Source organism: Neomonachus schauinslandi, chromosome 1 (genome assembly GCF_002201575.2).
Source record: "Neomonachus schauinslandi chromosome 1, ASM220157v2, whole genome shotgun sequence".
Classification (NCBI taxonomy): domain Eukaryota; kingdom Metazoa; phylum Chordata; class Mammalia; order Carnivora; family Phocidae; genus Neomonachus; species Neomonachus schauinslandi.
In genome coordinates, this window is record NC_058403.1 from 130,584,407 (window position 1) to 130,599,826 (window position 15,420).

The 15,420-nt window shown below is 34.3% G+C and overlaps 1 protein-coding gene and 1 long non-coding RNA gene across 2 annotated transcripts in view; both read right to left on the reverse strand.

The window, feature by feature from the left end:
- TBC1D5 (TBC1 domain family member 5) overlaps positions 1–5,444 on the reverse strand; it is a 412,307-nt gene extending 406,863 nt beyond the window's left edge. The window contains exon 1 of the mRNA XM_044920546.1: positions 5,416–5,444. The gene's annotated coding sequence lies outside the window, so the exon portion shown is untranslated. The remainder of the gene's footprint in view (positions 1–5,415) is intronic.
- A 24-nt stretch (positions 5,445–5,468) lies between these two features.
- Positions 5,469–15,420, reverse strand: part of LOC110570854 — a 164,010-nt gene continuing 154,058 nt past the window's right edge. The window contains exon 3 of the long non-coding RNA XR_002479748.2: positions 5,469–5,621. This is a non-coding gene — a long non-coding RNA (uncharacterized LOC110570854). The remainder of the gene's footprint in view (positions 5,622–15,420) is intronic.

Sequence of the window (15,420 nt, forward strand, 5' to 3'; positions counted from 1 at the left end):
AATGTAGCTCTTGGTTATTTGTGTGTCTTCTTTAGAAAAACGTCTATTCAGTTATTCTGCCTATTTTTTAATCAAATTGGTTGTGTTTTTTGCCATTGAGTTGTGAGAGTTCTCTGTGTATTTTGAATATTAACCCCTTATATGATATATAATTTGCAAATATTTCCCCTTATTTGGTAGGTTGTCTTCTCATTTTTGTTGATAGTTTCCTTTGCTGCTCAGTAGCCTTTTAGTTCAATGTACTCTTTTTTTTTTTTTTTAAGATTTTATTTATTTGACAGAGAGACAGACAGTGAGAGAGGGAACACAAGCAGGGGGAGTGGGAGAGGGAGAAGCAGGCTTCCCACGGAGCAGGGAGCCCGATGTGAAGCTCGATCCCAGGACCCCAGGATCATGACCTGAGTCAAAGGCAGACCTTAACGACTGAGCCACCCAGGCGCCCCTCAATGTACTCTTACTTGATTTTTCCTTTTCTTCCCTTTGCTTTTGGTGTCAAATTCAAATAATTATCACCAGGACCAATTTCAAGCAGCTTACCCTTGTTTGCCTCTAGATTTTTAAGTCTTTAGTCCATTTAAAGTTGATTTTTCTATATGGTATAAGATAGGGATCCAATTTCTCACAACATTACTATAGAGACTATCCTTTCCCAGTGTCTATTCTTGGCTCCTCTGTCAAAAATTAATTGACTATATATGTGTGGGTTTATTTCTGGGCTCTCTATTCTGTCCCATTAATCTATGTGTCTGTTTTTATGCCAATACCATACTGTTGAGATTCCTAAAGCTTTGTGATATAATTTTAAATTCAGAAGTGTAATGCCTTCAGCTTTGTTCTTTCTCAAGGTTGTTTTGACTATTTCGGGTCTTTTGTGGTTCCATACAAATTTTAGGATTGTATGTTCGATTTCTAAGAAAAATGCCAGTGGACTTTTGATAGAGATTTAATTGAATCTGTAGATAGCTCTGAGTGGTATGGATATTTTAACATATTAATTCTTCCAAGCCATGAGCACAGAGTATCTATCCATTTATTTGTGCCTTCTTCAATTTCTTTCATCAATGTCATAGTTTTCAGTGTACTGATTTATTCCTAGGCATTTTATTCTTTTTGATGCAATTGTAAATGGGGCTGTTCTGTTAATTGTGCTTTTGGATACTTCATTGTTAGTTTATAGACATTTTTTTATATTATACAACACATTTTTTATATTGATTTTTTATTCTGCAATTTTCCTGAATTCATTTATTAGTTCTAACAGTTTTTTTTTTCAGAAGTCTTTAAGGTTTTCTATAGATAATATCTCTGCAAATACAGTTTTACATCTTCCTTTCTGATGTGAATGCCTTTTATTTCTTTTTCTTGCCTGATTGCTCTCACCATGATTTCCAGTACTAGGTCAAATAAAAATGGTGAGATTCGCTCTTTGTATATAGGGAACATTACCTCCTTCATCATAATTGCTCACTGCAAAAATAACTCTGATGAATAGTCCACATAAAGAACAGTTAGGTCCTGGCAAGGGAGAAAAAAAAAAAAAGGCAACTTTGGGCATTCCCGTCTTATTCCTGATCTTAGAAGATAGGCTTTAAGCTTTACACCATTCAGCATGATGTAAGCTGTGGACTTGTCATATATTGCCTTATCATGTTGAGGTATATTCCTTCTATACCCATTTTGTTGTCAGTTTTTATCATAAATGAATGTTGAACTTTGTCAAATGCTTTTTCTGCATCTGTTGAGATTATCATATGATTTTTATCCTTCATTTTATTAAGTAGCATATCACATTGACTAACTTGTGGATGTTGAACCATCCTTGATTCCCTGGAACAAATCCCACTTGATCATGGTATTTGACCCTTTTAAGATACTGTTGAATTCATTTCTGTTCAGTTTGTGGATGATTTTTGCATCTGTCTTTATCAGGGATGCTGACCTATAATTTTCTTCTCTTGTAGCATCCTTATCCAGTTTTGGTGTCAGGGTAATGCTGGCCTCATAAAATGGCTTTGGAAATAGAGTTGACTCTTAATGTGGAGATTAGAGACACTGGCACTTCATTCAGTGAAAATCCATGCATAACTTGTGACCCCCCAAACACTTAACTACTAATAACATACTACTGACTAGAAGCATTACCAATAACATAAACAGTCAACTAAGACATATTTTGTAATTTATATGTATTAGATACTATAATCTTACAATGAACTAAGAAAATGTTATTAAGGAGCTCATAAGGAAGATAAAATATATGTATAGTACCATACTATATTAAAAAAAAAATCCACATATAACTGGATCCACACTAGTTCAAACCCATATTGTTTAAGGGTCAACTGTATTGCCTCTTCTATTTTTTGGAAAAGTGTGAAAAGGACTGGCAATAATTCTACTTTAAATGTTTGGTAGAATTCACCTGTTAAGCCATCTGGTCCTGGACTTTTCTTTCTTGGGAGGTCTTATCTCCCCTCGTCTCCCCTCATCTGTCCTCATCTCCCCTTGTCTCCCCTCCCCTCCCCTTCCTCTCTTTCTTTCTTTCTATTAGCCACTATGTTGTTTTTTTTTTTTAAAGATTTTATTTTTTAGAGAGCGAGCGAGAGAGAAACAGCATGAGAGGGGCAAGGGTCAGAGGGAGAAGCAGGCTCCCTGCTGAGCCGGGAGCCCGATGTGGGACTCGATCCCAGGACCCTGGGATCATGACCTGAGCCGAAGGCAGACGCTTAACCATCTGAGAAACCCAGGTGCCCACCACTATAAGTTTTTGATGTAGTGTTTAATGATTCATTAGTTGCACATAACACCCAGTGCTCTTCACAACACATGCCTGGAAGCTGGTACAGCCACTCCGAAAAACAGTATGGAGGTTCCTCAAGATGTTAAAAATAGAGGTACCCTATGACCCAGCAATTGCACTACTAGGTATTTACCCCAAAGATACAGATGTAGTACAGTGAAGGGCACATGCACCCCAATGTTCACAGCAGCAATGTTCACAATAGCCAAACTGTGAAAGGAGCCAAGATGCTCTTGGGAGGTTTTCCATTACTATTCAATCTCCTTACTAGTGATTGGTCTGTTCAAATTTTCTATTTCACATGATTCAGTCTTGGTAAGTTGTATGTTTCCAGGAATTTCTTCTGGGTTGTCTAATTTGTTGGTGTATAATTGTTCATGGTAGTCTCCTATGATCTTTGTATTTCTGTGGTGTCAGTTGTAAAATGTCCTCTGTAGTTTCTAATTTCATTTTTTTGAGTCCTCTTGTTTTTGTACATCTAGCTAAAGTTTTGTCTATTTTGTTTTTATTTTGAAAAAAAAAAAACAACAATAGTTCTTGCAGTGCCTGGGTGGCTCAGCTGGTTGGGCATCCTAGTCTTGGTTTCGTCTCAGGTGATCTCTTGAGTAGTGGGATCAAGCCCTGTGTCAGGTTCCACACTCAGTGAGGAGTCTGTTTGGGGGTTCTCTCCTTCTGCACCTCCCCCCCACTCACACGCACTTGTGCACTCTCTCTGAATAAATTTTTTAAATTAAAAAAAAAGAAAAATACAGCTCTTAGTTTCATTGATATCTTCTCTTGTCATTTTAGTCACTATTTCGTTTATTTTTGCTCTTTGTTGTTTCCTTTCTTCTAATTTCGTGTTTAGTTGGTTCTTTTTTTCTAGTTCCTTTAGGTATACAGTTAGGTTGTTTATTTGAGCTCTTTCTTTTTTCTTACTGTATGCATTTATCACTATTATGAACTTCCCTTTTAGAACTCCTTTTGCTGCATTTGACGGGATAAATTGTATCATCTTTTTATTTTTCTATATATACCAACCTTTCTACCACAACTTTTATAATCAGAAAAAAATGCTTGCAATTTTTTAAAGGATAAAAACATTAAATATGATGGGAATGCGTACTAGAAGAGACCACTTTGGGAAAGGATCTGAGTTATTCTAACTGGTATATAGGACTTAAAACAAGTTAAAAATGTTTTCAACCAGGAATGGCTTGAGGGCATCATCCTGCACATATAATTTACATAGAACGAGCAAGAGGAGAATAAAGAAATATATACTTTACTATAATAGAATGATTCTATCAAAGATTTATCCTTTTCAAATTTTGAGATTTGACCATTTGTACCTGTGTTCTCATATACTATAGAGGAACCAAGTTAAGTGTTCTGGTATTTCCCAGTAGTTACTCAGCTCTTTGACCACATTATTTGATAGCTTATAGTGAATATAGAGAGAGATGAGAAGCATGGAGAAGACAAGAGAAATGGCAGCTTGACTGAGATGGAAAACAAACTATCTGATTCCATTTACTTCCTGAGTCAGTCATGAACAAACATAAAGTGATCTAAAGTATAGATTTTAAAACTGCAAAGGCAATCCACTATTAGATAGGGAAATAAATTCAGTTATAGGAAGGAGCATGTATTAAATGAAATATCAAAAATTAGAATGGAATAGAGCACAGCACACATTCCAGTCAGTTAGGGTTAAAACTATTTCAACTTTTATTTCAGTTTCATTGGTACACTTATACCTGTGGAAAATGGCTCATAAATGTAAAATTTATTTCTTACAATGGGTTGTGGTTAAAAAAAATACGTGAATGCCTCGTATCTATCTTCAACTCCAAATTCAATAATTCTACTTTTGCTACTCTTTTAATTCAGTGAAGGGAGGCAGGTGCCAAAGGGGGAAGAGACAGATACGGATACAAAAAGCATTCTATAGGGAAAGTGCTGAAAGTCTCCCAGCAGGAAAACATTTTTAAGTGCCCCCCCTCCAAGGCTCAGTTAAACGAGAAGGAAAACAATTAGGAAAAGATTGGAAACTGGTGACTAGATATAAGAAGTTGAAAGAAACTGATCAGGGAACTCTGAGTAACTAGTAGTGAATAACATCATTCCCTGAAGCCTACAATCTAAATACAGCAGTATGTATAAACACCCCCCCCCTCTCTCTCACACTCACACACACACTTTTTATACATGAATCTACAGAACACATTACCATATAAGGATATTGTTACTGATAAATGTTTTTGTCCCCCCAAAACTCATATGCTGAAATCTTATTTCCCAATGTAATGGTATTCAAGTGAGGCCGTTAGGAGGTGATTAGGTCATGATGGTGGAGCCCTTATGAGTGGGATTAGTGCCCTTATAAGAGGACCCCATAGAACTTTCTCATTCCTTCTACCACGTGAACACACATAAAGAAGATGGTGGTCTATGAATCAAGCACTGGCACCTTTATCTTGGACTTACAGTCACCAGAACTATGAGAAATAAATTTCTGTTGTTTATAAGTCACCAAGTCTATGGTATTTTTGTTAGAGTAGCCCAAACAGACTAAGACAGGTATTGATGGTATTCAATTTTTGAATGTACATTTTGAATAAATATACGCTTACCTTTCAGGAGACCTTTATTGATCCACAAATCTAACTGACACTTGAAAATGCATGCTCTTGTTACAGGTCAAAGATGACTTCAGACTCAGTACAAAACAGTTCTCCAAATACAAGTCTTGATTGGCAAACAGGAAGCAAAGAAGAATGAAGAAATAGAGATCAGCTGAGTTTTCCCTCAACTGAGCTGCTAGCAAAAAAGCAAATACCTAGAAAAATAAATAAAATAGCTTCAAACATTCCTATCCCAGAAGGAACCTTAAACCAAAGCAAACAATGAAAAAGGAAAGCTGAAAAAATTTATGACATATTATTTTAGGCTTTTAGAGGATAATTGTTAGCCTACTCACTAATCACTTTTTCTATCGTCAATTTTAACTACTGGAATAAAGGAAATCATTTCATTATACCTACAATAAACGGCATTATAATACAAAAAAATTTTAAATCAAAATACCTTAATATAAAACAAATCACATGTTAAACTTCATTTCACTGAAATGACATAAAAGTGTTCAAATAATGAACACACTATTCTAATATAGTAAAATAATACCAAGTATTGAAATTACATTAAATAAAAAAATTGGAAATTTAACATTTGAAAACATGTGGAAAAAAATTCCATTGAAAAGGATTCCATAGCATTAATAAAATGTAAAATTAGAATACTGGTGTATCAGTGTAACAAGTAAATATTATTTGTGAATTTAAAATTTCCATAACCTTCCTGCATAAAGAAAAAGAAAAATACCACCTTTAGTAATATTCTTCCAAAAATCCTATCCGACAGATATAACCTGTATGAAATCTGCAAGAATGAAAACTGAATTTCTTAAACAGTTATCTAATTTAAGTAAAGAATCTCTTAATATAATAAATTAATAAACTATCATAATAAATTATCATCACTTTCCTCTAGATTTCATTCTGTATTAGTTTACTCCCTATAACCTGTTTGAACTTATCGGTGGCTCAGCATATGTACAAAAGTAATTAGGTAATATAATGTGAAACATAAATAACACAGAACTGAAAAACATTATGATAATAGATATAACTGAAACATAGTGAGATTCAAAAGAAATTACTTACTTAAAACACATTTTAGCATCATATGCTATTAAAACCAAATAACAAGGTATGATTTCTAAAGAATAGGAATGAATGTGGCATTGATCTCTAGACAGATTAACAGAAACTTTTGTGCTCTTGTATAGAATACAATTCCTGTTTTCTTTGTTTGATAAAGAAAATGATTACATTCTGATGTAGCATTTCCTTATTTTAACTTTCAGTCTTACCTGAAAAGCTACCAACAACTCATTTTTAAATTATATAATATACATGCAAAATACACCTAAATACAGTCAACACCTCCTTGGACAGTAATATAGGCATGTGCTTCTTCTGTATGGTTGAGCTAAAAATTACTACACCACTAAAATAAAGCAAGTCTCTATTTCTCATTTTTCCCTTGTAAAAATACAGACCATTTTTATTCTATGGATGGCTCTTTAGAATGAAAGATATTCAAATATCTTTCAACTATTCCAAGATATGTGTATTTGACAAATGTGTTTATGTAACAGTTAATACATATTGTCATACTACCGTGCCAATATCATTCAGAGAATGATGGCTATTTCCTCATGATGTGGAACAGTAACCAAAGAAAAACTGACAACATAATCAGTGTCCTGAGAAGTTATACTTTGTTTTGTTTCTAAATACATACTTTACACTCAGGTCAATTTTACATTTCTTACACTGCCTGGATCGTAATTTACTTTCTTGCTCCAACAGAATATATTCAATAAAATATCTCACTGGCATAACCATCAGAGAAACCAAAAAGGAGAAGAAAGACTACAAGGCAGAACTGGATAACACAGAGGGTTTATCTGTACAGTAAGACTGTATGAAACTAGACTTCTTCAGCAATCTGTAGGCAGAAAAAATGTTTACCATAGTCTCACTGAAAGGATATACCAGTTCTTTTTCTAGTTATTCTCTATGGAATTGCATAAATATTGAGGAATCTAGAAATAGATATACACATGCACATATAAAAATTATTGTCAGTGTATAAGTTACTGCTGCCCTGGGACTGCAATAATTTATGAAACATCTGTTTTCATATTTTTCTAATTTTTTTCCTAATTAACATGCATATTTAACACATAAATGCTCAGACCACCTCTTTTTTCTGCTGACTGTGCCTCTATTTTTGAAGTTGTGCACTCCTAGGGAGAATTCAGCAGAGTTGGAAACCAAAATCTTATTGAAAGCACTAATTTTAAAATGTAAACAACAGTATTAAACCAACTTTCAAGAAAATACTAAAGTCTTCTTGTTTTCACAATAACCATTCAATCTGCCAACAACAGTCATACAGTAACTTAAGGTCCAAATACCAAAAAGCAAATATAAGCCTAATTCCAATATTATATTAATCTTTTTGATTTCTTTTTAATTTTTATAAAATCTGAGAAACCTGCTATAAAATCTATGATTTCTTGTCTTTGTAAAAGTTTTAGTAGTATTTTTAAATTGTTATGCCTCAGGCAACTAACATATATGAACACATTACATATGGTAAGCATCAGAAGTATGTAATCAGCTATATGTTTCTGAATTGCAAACTTCAAATCCTGTGCAGATGTGAGGAAAGGAGAAAGTTTTTATTCTGAAGTGCATTCAAGTACAATGAACTTCTGGAAGCTCTTAATCTGTACTAATTTCAAAACACTACTTATCTTTATTTTTAATAGAAAAACTAAAATTAGAAGCTGATCAAACAAATGCTACAATACTAAAGTATTCCTAAAAACCAATGTTTAATATGCCAACACGTGACTCCATCTGCACTTACCTCACTTTAGAATTAAACACTTTGTATCAAACTGCCTAGTTATATATTTCAGTCAGTCATTTATTACTTCTCATCTGTTGTCAGGACTGTTCTAGGCCTTTGTAAACACTGAAATTCTCAACCCTCATAGAACTTACATTTTACTTGGGAAATCAGAGAGTATCAAATAACAATGCAAATACATAACTGCAAACAGAGATAAATGCTATTAAAAATATGGGAAGGGGTGAGCCTTTGTAATAGGAGACTTGATTTAGCTCAGAGGTCAGCAAAGACCTAAAGAAAGACTATTTAAGATCTGAAAACTATGAGAAATGTTATAGTCTAGGCACAGCAAGTACTAAGGTCTAAAAGCATTAAGGGAAAAGCACATTCAGAGTCAAGAAAGAGAAGTGACAGGCCAGTCACAGCTAGAGAGGGAATATATGTGAAACAAAATGGGGCAGAAGTCAAAAAGGGAAAATTACTATAGGGTTTTAAATACAGCATGACAATCAACTTCACATTGAAAATTTATCAAATTTGGCTGAATTATGTAGAGGAGCAAGAAAGGTACAGGGGAGAAGTTAGGTGTGAGATGACAGTAGCTTAGACTAAAGTGATGGTGGTAAAGAAGGTGAAGAGAAGGCAGAAGAGATTTATGGGCAAACAATCAGAAGAATTTGGTGAAAGATTAGATTTTGTGGAGGATGAAGTTGGATAGCAATTCCATTCACTGATATAAAGAAACCTGGAAGAAGATCAGCTGTTGGAAGAAAGAGCCCAAGTTAGAATAGGACATATTATGGGATTACCCATTGGAGATGTCTTCTAGGGAGTTCAATGTAAACATCTAGAGCTATAAAAGTCTGGAGCTTTAAGAAAAGTCTGCGCTAGAATCAAATTTAGAATTTATTAGAATATGGGTAGAAAAAAAAAAAAAAGATGCCTACATTGCTTTCCCACCTCCCAAAAAAATCCCACACACATGCTGTATCTCCCTCGTTTCTAGCTATCATACCACCTCAGAACAGAAAGACATATATTCCATAATGTGACAAACTCATTTAGCCTGTGACTGGTTAACTCCATAAGGCATATTTGCCTTAAGTTGCTAAATAATAGTCATCATTTATCGTAATGCCTACTCAAGATCAGAACCATTTAAAGTATGTTGAAGCACTCTAAAAATGTGCATCAGGTCATTAATCCTCACAATAACCTTAGAATTTAACAATTATTGAGCCTACATTTCAGATAGGGACACTGAAGTTTAGGGAAGTATGAGAGTTGCTAGTAAAGCCAGTAAGTGATAGAGGCACATTTCCAACCCAAGCATACCTGAAACCACAGCATTCTCTTTCCATTAAAAAGGTAGCAGGTATAGTGTCAAGAGTCTGGTTTCAATCCTGGCCCCAGAAGACCACTTAAGCTCTCTTACATTTCTTCACCTGCAATTCTTATATTGCTAGGAAATATTGACATTTTAGGAAACATAAAAAGCCTCTGTCACAGCCTACTGGGTTGTGCATCACCAATCATATGACTTGTTCCTTCACCACAGGAGCTCCAGTTGAGAGAGGACTTAGAGCAGAAACTAAGGCTGACACTGAAAGCTTTGAAAATTTCACAGTATAGGGCATAGCAGGTCATCAGGAACAGTACCTCGGCTTACCCCTCTTCTTCCTCTAATGGAGGAAGAGTAGTTTCCATCAAAAGAGCCAGAAGCCAATATCCTAAAAGCTGTAGGTGGAGAGTTCAGCAGTGCTTCTAAAACTTTACAGTGCATAAAAATCACCTGAGAAACTTCTTAAAATGGAGATTCCCAAGCAGATCCTATCAAGGATTCTGATACAGAAGTGGAACAGATCACCCTTCAAGCTTTCTAAAAGATAGATCTACCTACAACAACCACTTTCCATTCTTCAGGCACATCATTTTTAAATTATTTGTTGAACATATATATTACTTCATTTAGCCCAATTAAATTGTACCCAACTTGGGGCACCTGGGTGGCTCAGTCGGTTAAGCATCTGACTCTTGATTTCAGCTCAGGTCATGATCTCAGGGTTGTGAAATTCAGCCCTACATCAGGCTCTGTGCTGGGCATGGAGCCTACTTAAGACTCTCTCTCTCTCTCCCTCTGCCCCTCCTCCCCTAAAAAATAAATAAAATAAAATGAATTGTATCCAACTTAATATAAACATTTCAGATATTTTTAACAACTACTATCAAGGTCCTTTCCAACGGAAAGAGGGATGATTAAACAAAAGCAGTTTTAACTATACATAAAATGCCTCCATCAAAACTGATTTTCCTTAATATAGATTTGTCTTATGATTAAAACGAAGTCATCTAGAGATACATATGTCAAAAGACATAGGAATGTTTAAGGGAGATGAATGGTTCATAAAGAAAATTTTATCACAAAAGTTAACCTTGGGTCAAAAAAAAAAAAACCATATTGTTGATTAAAGAATCTTGTAAATATGTAAGAGGGTCTAATACAGTAACAGTTTTTCAAAAACTGGATTAAGAGATTACACATAACCCTATCTCATGACACTAATAGATGCTAACATACACTAGTACCAAAGAAGCATTCAGGAAAGAAAATGTCTACTATATTTCCAGACACTTCAGATCACTTAAAAAAAATTAATGTCTATCTTTCCTTCTACATAAACCGCACTGTCACTATGGAAGCATACATTCCAGTCACTGTCCCGGCAGCTCCCAACAACCTGATCTACTGGCGTACTCAGTCAGGGCTGCCTTAACAAAATTCTAGAGACTTAACGATTCTAACAAATTCCAAAACTCCAAACTTTCATCCAAGGTTAACTGAATTTAATTTTTTTAATTTTGAAATTTCAGGATAGATATTGTTCTTTCAAGGCTTATCTGTGAAGTTAAATAAGGACAGTTAAAATTTAAAGTTTATTACATAGTATCTCCTTGTATTTTTATGAATCAAAGAAAATACCCACTGAGGTTTTTGTTTTTGATCCTGTGACTTACATTAGGACCACAATAGGGAACAGAAAGCTAAAAATAATTAAAAGTTGCTTGAAAAAGAACTTCAGTAACAATAACATCGGTACAATACTGTGGTGCTGATATTTACATGGTATATCTCACTTAATGCCTCCTCACCTCTACTCTATCCACCCCCCCCAAAACAAACAAACAAACAAACAAAAAACAGCTATGAGGAGCCTTAGCACACTAACTTGTTCAAGATCTCACCATTAACAAATGATATAGCTGGGATTTGAACCCATGTGATCTGAACCCAGAGTCCACATGGTCTTAACCACATGCTCTTAACCGTAACATGCTACATTAATTTAAAAGCAATATTAAATGTAATTTGCCTGACCCTTCTCAGTCTGTTCAAGAACTCCTTTAACTTTATAAACCTTTATGCAGCCAACAATCCCAAAAATACTAACACAATACAAATCTGTCTTTCTGGCTTTTATGTTAAATGAAATGCTTCCATGTTGTCCCAATAATAAACCATATCTTCACTTCCTAAATGACTCTTCATCTCAAAATAGTATATAACATTATTTTCTCTCAAATAGTCACGCTCATTTTCACTAACCACAGTCAGTACCAAGTTAGCCTATACTACCAGAAGCTCCAGGCAAAACAGAAACCAATGTATGTACAATGCAAGAAGATACTTTTTGTGATTTAAAGATTGTATCTTCTGCTATTTCTCTCAATGCCAACAAGATAACCTCTCTTCCCTATATTCTGGTTCCATTTAGGATTCATTTAGAATCAAGCTCTAAATACCAAGTTCAAATTAGCTTAAGAAACTGACCAGTCTCAATCACTCTATTTAAATGAACCAAAGAAGTCGGGTAAATTGTGAGAGTTGCTTTGGGCACTTGAGGTTCATTCCAATCTTGAAGATTAGTCTAAATACCCTGAGAAAGTTAGAAAATTCCAGGAACTGCGGTTTCCCTAAGAAAGTTGCAGATTCAACCTGACTCCATGAGATGAAAAATTCCCTTAAGCTTTAGTCTTTGTCCATTTCCTGGGGCAGACATAAGGCATGGGCCTTTTCAAAGTACACATCCTCCAGAGTACAATAAGCAACTAAGCATATTTGTAATTAAAGTATTCCCTTCTTTTAAGTATGTTCCTGTAACTAAAATGAAAATAAGACTTTTGAAGAAATTATTTTAGATTAAACAGGCTGAAAGTTTAAGCACTGTCCATAATTTTATTTTGTATTCTAAATTCTCAGTTCCAGGCTAATTAAATTATTCTACATCTCATTAACTACTCCTCCTTATGTTATCCCATTTGTTTCAGATTCCGTTTTTTAATCTGCTGCCTTTTTATAACATTACCTGACTGTCACCTTTTATCCAATAAACACTGTAATTTATCTTGTTCAAACTATGCAAAAAGAAAAACTCAAACCATACTTGATTGCACTGGAGGAAAGTCTATGAAAGTAGTCACTGTCTCAAGTTATTCTAGAATTCTGAGGAAGCTTTAGTTCTCAGAAAACAGAAGTGGGCAAAACTAATTATAACTAAAAAGAGAAGAGATAATAAGTTAGCTCTACAAAGGTCTCAATTACTGAAGATCATTTTTTTCTGATTTGTGGCTCATGACTTTCCCATCACCTACTTTACTACCAAACTACTTTTCCTTTATTGATCTGACTGCCTATTAGCTCCTTCTCAAAAAGAAATAAAGGAAATCTAAACTGGTTAATGTTGCTGATCATTAGCAGCATAAAAAATGGCTGAATCAATTATCAGGCACACAGTGAGTATTATAGAAAGATAATTCCAATGGTGGTATAGAGTACTTACAGAGAAACTAGCATAGTAGCTTTAGAAAGGGAGGACTGAGATACAAAAAAGTATGAGAAAAAATGGTGGAACTTAGACACAGAAATGAAAGAAGAGAAATTTAGTAAATTTTCAAGGTTTCTAACTTAAAAGTTAGGCAGATTATTTGTGCTGTGAGAGGACTAAAAAAAGTGGGAGGAGAAGGGGTAAGAAAAAAAGTTAAGAGAAAAAGCACATACTATATCAGTTCATATATACGACTACCTCAATATCCTGTACCCCAAAAAGTATGTTGAGGATAAAAGAAAAAAGGAATAAACGATCTCAATTTTATTTTTGCTTTTATAACAGTAATTTGAATTTAATTTGCTTACTAGAGTGAAGTTTCTAAACTCACAACTAATTCCATAACTACTTGAGACTCCTTTTTTTTTTTTTTAAGTTTCCTTGGTTCCAAACAACATTCCTGGAAGCCTAGAAGTATCCCAATTGAGTATTCTCTTCTAAAAGCTGCCAAATTGTGGTCTCTATGATTCACCTAATATCTCACTTTGAGGTACTAACAGGTACAAATAATCCAGTTGAATTTTAAAGTTTGCATTAGGTTACTTGTTTAGTAGGTTTGAAACTAACACCCCAACAATATAAATACAAGAAGATCCCACACATATTAGTGCTTTCAGTCCTAACTTAATAAAACAGCAGTAAATTAATTTACATTACTAATGTCATTTATTTTTGCTACTCAAAAGGATAACTTTTTAAATTTATTCTGCAAACCACTTTAAAAATATTTAAAGATTCCAAGCAAAATTATTATTGTGGTCTCATATTGCAATAAAATGTATAAAACTAAGAATATTCAAAATCCCATAAGAAAAGTGCTCTACGAGGTTAAGAGATTATAAAATGGCGAAATGAAAAGAGGAAAATCATAAATATGATATAGTATACCAAAACTTTTAGTTTTATAACCCAGATGGGTTACAAAGCTATTTCAAAAAATTACTGTTTTCTATTTTGTATGCCAGAAATTCAGCAACCACTCTGAAGCTCTTGGCTATTACTCTCCAAGGGCAAAAACCCAAATGAGGCACCCAAATCTTACAACATTAAAAACAAAAATTCCCCAAAGACAATCTTATAAGAAATGATGCTCAAAGTCTTTTGTGTTTATCTTTACAGTAATTCCTCTCATCCAAGCTAAAAGAAAGGACATGTGACAGTAAATGCATGATTAACTACCATGCTTCTACATGGACAGATTTCAAAAGGCTTGTTGAAACCTTCAAAAAAGCTGGAACCCTATTAAGAAGGACATCCTTCCCAGCCCTCTATACTAGCCTGCTCCTTGAATAAGTGACTTGAGCACCAGGTCACCTCCCAGAACAGTATGTGTGAGGGAAAAAAAGCCACTAAAGACTAGGTTACCTGATCTAAAATTGTTGATGCTTTTAAAATATGATGGCATACATATTCACTGAATACCATCTTTCATAGAAAATATTTAGAAATGACCTTATCTAAAGACTCTCATTATGTAAAATTTCCTTTAAACTTATAACTACCTTTCTGAGCAATGCCTGATGATATTAATTTCTCAGGCCATGATACTGGGGTGGGAGTGAAGGTGGGAGGAGGATGTCCTAAAAGAAAGACTCTTTTTTCTCAGTCATAACATGTTTAAAATGAGACAGGAAGTTTCAGATTAAGCCACTTCTTCAGGCTCTTTAAAACAAAGGAATAATGTTGACCAAAAAACAGAGCTCACCTGGTAATAAGATTTGACCATGTATACATTATGTTATGTATAAGTTACTTTTAGGAAATAGATTGGTAAATCATTTTCTCACGTATGAGAATGAAAAAAACACTAAATTCAAAAAATACTGTAGTGTATTTTCTTTTGACTAGAATTACTCTAATTTGACCCTCAGTAGCTTACTTTGTTTTGAGCTGCATTTAACCAAGATTTGGTACATAAAAACCACTTAACATAACTTTATTAATTTCCTAAGAGCCATATTTTCAGTTCAACTTAGTCTCAGATTTCCACATACCCAAAACAGCTATCTTTAGATTGATAACGATTTTCTTCCAGACTAATATTTCTTCAAACAAAAAGCTCTCATCAGAGCAAAAACTCTGCAAAGCAGCAGAGCTGCATTTCCTAATGGAATGGCCCTTCCCAGCTTCATACAGCTAACAATATCAAGGTCACGGTTCAGGATGGTGTGTAGTAAGATCCTGAACTCACCTCCTTTCATGGACACAAAATTTACAACTATATTTGAAATAATTCCCTCTAAAGGGGGCCTAGATACTGGATGA